Genomic DNA, 3869 nt, shown 5'->3' with positions numbered 1-3869 from the left:
ATTGACCGTCACGGTATAACGCCCCCCACGGCTGAAAGGGCGAGCATGTTTGGTGTGACGGGGATTCGAACTTGTATTAAAAAAATCGTGGGCGAAGGGTTGTATAATGTCTCCTTACGTTTATTAAACATTTATTTCAGTTAGAACATATTACATATCTTTGGAAGTTACGTTTTATTTCGTTCGTAACGTAAAAGTTCCTGTCTGCGTTAATAAAATCATTGTCTGAGTTACAAAAACAAAACAGATAAACGGAATGGAAAAAAATGTTCTAAACAAACGTCGTTGCATTAGTAAAATTCATTGTCTAAAATTTAATAGATAATTAAAACCAACGTTTCATATTTACACAATCTTAAAATCTTAATTGAAGCCGTCAACGGCTTCCACTTTAAAAAAATACACTCTAGTGTGTACAACGTTTCGACGTCTTCTACGTCAACGGCTTCCACTTTAAAAAATACACTCTATTGTGTACAACGTTTCGACGTCTTCTACGTCAACGGCTTCCACTTTAAAAAAATACACTCTACTGTGTACAACGTTTCGACGTCTTCTACGTTGACGGCTTCGGTCAAGTTTTTAAAACTGTGTAAATATGAAACGTTGGTTTTAATTATTTATTAAATTTTAGACAATACACAAGTACCGATAATTCGTATTTAAATTCATTATGTATTAAAAGACAAACTTAAATTTCGTAAGTTAATAAAAGACCCAAAACTCATAAGAAAAGTTGTTTGTCGTTAAGCGCAAAGCGACACAATGGGCTATCTGTGCTCTGCCCACCACGGGTATCGACACCCGGTTTCTAGCGTTGTAAGTCCTATTACAGTTGAGGAAAAGGTCAAATCATATGTGAAGGCACCTGTAGTGAAATCAGGCTGGCAGCTTTAGAATGTTTTGTAAACTCAACTGTAGTATTTACAACCCCTGTTTGTCACTTAGTTCGCGCAATTTCTTCAATAATGCTTGTTTGTTTGTAGTTGGGATATCTGTGCTCTTCCCACCACGTGTATCAAAACCCGGTTTCTAGCAGTGTACGTCCGAAGACATGCCGCTGTGCCACTGGAAGGCTTCAATAATGCACGAGTAATGAATTTACAGCCAAATACACATCTTGAGTTACAGAATTCTCTAACGTGTAGCAGTTCACTGTTGAATAGTATCAATATACAGTAAATACTAAAACATTAGTTTTCCGACCCGAAACAAACTCGCTAGAAACATATAACATAATGTGTATTTTCATATATAAAAATCATTGTGTTAGATCAATGAATATAAACACACCATTAATTATGATTTTATTTGTTGTTAAGCACAAAGCTACACGATGGGCTATCTGTGCTGGGCCCATTACGAGTATCGAAAACCGGTTTTTAAGGACGATAGCCCTCAGACATACCGTTGAGCCGCTAAGAGATAGAAATTACTATCAACATATAAAAATGAAGTGGTCAGTCGGAAGAGAGAAGTGGGGGAGTCACTGACATGCACTTTACCAACTTTTACGCAACAAAAATGAATCTATGAATAACTGAATTACAGTTTTGACTTGGTGATTTACAGCAAGGGGACACGGAGAGTCTGTGGTCAGTCGGAAGAGAGAAGTGGGGGAGTCACTGACATGCACTTTACCAACTTTTACGTAACAAAAATGAATCTATGAATAACAGTTTTGACTTGGTGATTTACAGCAAGGGGAGACGGAGAGTCTGTAAGGGACGTGCGCAGTTATGACACATACACATTTAAGACTTGAAAAGGCTAATTGAACGTCACGTTATAACGCACCCCACGCTTGAAAAGGCAAACATGTTCGGCGACGGGGATCCGAACCCGCGACCTGCATGTTGCGAGACGAGTACCCTATCCACCAGGTCACGCCAGGCTAAACCTATTTACTTACAATCGGACACTTGAATATAAAATATACATCTATAAGAGAATCAAGGAGTGATGGTCCCAGAATATGGCCGTATAAGACATAAGTTGGATCCAGACTGATTTTAAGTTTAGTTAGATAGCCCATAGTTACACAAATGAAATTGTTTTTTTTTATATGTATAAAGTATTACAATTTTATTTTACAACGTTGTTTTACTGGTTCTTTCTTTAGCTACAGATAGCGAAAGAACGAGCAAGTGAAATTTGGCATTATTCTTTTATTGTGTGCTATACGTGATAGAAAGTTGTGATCAAGTGACAATCGATGAAAGCGACAACTAGCCTTTTACTGCTATTACTAGCTTCAAAATAATCTTTTAAATGTGTAGTTGAGTCAAGAAATGAAGATGATACCTTCCTTGGCTTATTTATCTCTTGGGCACATACACATTTAAGACTACAAAAGGTTAATCTTCTTGTCATTGCAATTCAGCGATCCCAACGAGGAACAGTAAGGACATCTTAAAGATCCAAACTAGGAACAGTAAGGACATCTTAAAGATCCAAACTAGGAACAGTAAGGACATCTTAAAGATCCCAATTAGGAACACTAAGGACATCTTAAAGACTTAGTCTCTGCTATGCTACTCATACTACCATCTCAAACTGCTCCTCCTCCTTGAATGCGTTGAATTTTCAGTCAGACAATTCATTTTTATAACATGTATCTCCTTGATGAACATGATCAACACTACATAATGCTACATCACCCCTTTTCATTGATGACAAAGCTCCAGGCTGTTGTCCAGAACACTGTTATATCTCTTGTGGCTGTTCAATCTGTACATTAATGTTCTTTCTGAGCTTGTCGTTGATTCGTGTAATTAGCTGATAAACTTCTTTAACTTCTTTTTACTAGATGGCTTCCACATTCGAGTAATGTCTTATGCTGTTACAATAACAATAGATCAGGACTTCACGAATTGTTTCTGTTTTCTAGGAGATGATGGTAAAACTTGGTTTCTTCTATTGGGTCCAGTCTGCAAAGATTTGGAGTGTTGATAAGGTTGGCGAGTTGATACAGTTGTTTCTAGGGTTAGTGGCAATGGTTCCAATGATTCTTTATGATGTTTCTAGGCTCTTTGTTGCTCTGATGAGGTTCTCTGATACTGTTATGAAGAGGCCCGATGCTTCTAAGCCAAGCAAAATGTCCTTTTCTGTCTTCAATAGAATGTTTATACTTAACTTTTTGGTCAAATAGTACACTACAGGATGACTATTTGCAATCTAGCTTATCACCTCATGGGGGGGGGGACTTTTCGTATCAATGTTGTCACTTACATAACCAATATTTAAGTACAGCAAGTGTTGCCAAAACAAGTATACGTGTTTGCATTCATCTAAAGCAGAGTAATCTTACACATTGAGTTTAAACCAAGAACAAATTTTCATGCCTAAGTTAAAAATTTCTATCTAAAAGTGCGCCCCCCAGTGGCACAGCGGTATGTCTGCGGACTTACAACGCTAGAATCCGGGTTTTGATACCCGTGGTGGGCAGAGCACAGATAGCCAATTGTGTAGCTTTGTGCTTAAATACAAACAAAAAAACTATCTAAAAGAAATGAAAATGAGAAACATACAAAATATCTGTTGATTACATTATCAAATAAACAAATTCTGTCATCACAAGATTATTTCTTTTTTAATAAGTACAATACAAATAATGATTGCTGAAAACAGTAATAATCAAATTATAAATAACTCACAAGCTTTTAGCTAGTCCTATTTAATAACGTTAATTAGTCTGTACATTTCATTTTATTTACCTGAACAGTACAATGTAAAATCAGTAACTTGTTTGTTCCCAAGATATGTTTAAAAAATAATAATTAATTTCATTACCTCAGACAGTACTTCTATGGTTTATAGATAAACAAAAAGTTTCCCAGTAGAAGCTTAAATTTGATTATGTTATTTCC

The sequence above is a fragment of the Limulus polyphemus genome, unplaced genomic scaffold, assembly GCF_000517525.1.
Source record: "Limulus polyphemus unplaced genomic scaffold, Limulus_polyphemus-2.1.2 Scaffold2343, whole genome shotgun sequence".
NCBI classification, from domain to species: Eukaryota; Metazoa; Arthropoda; class Merostomata; order Xiphosura; family Limulidae; genus Limulus; species Limulus polyphemus.
This window is presented reverse-complemented; position numbering follows the sequence as displayed.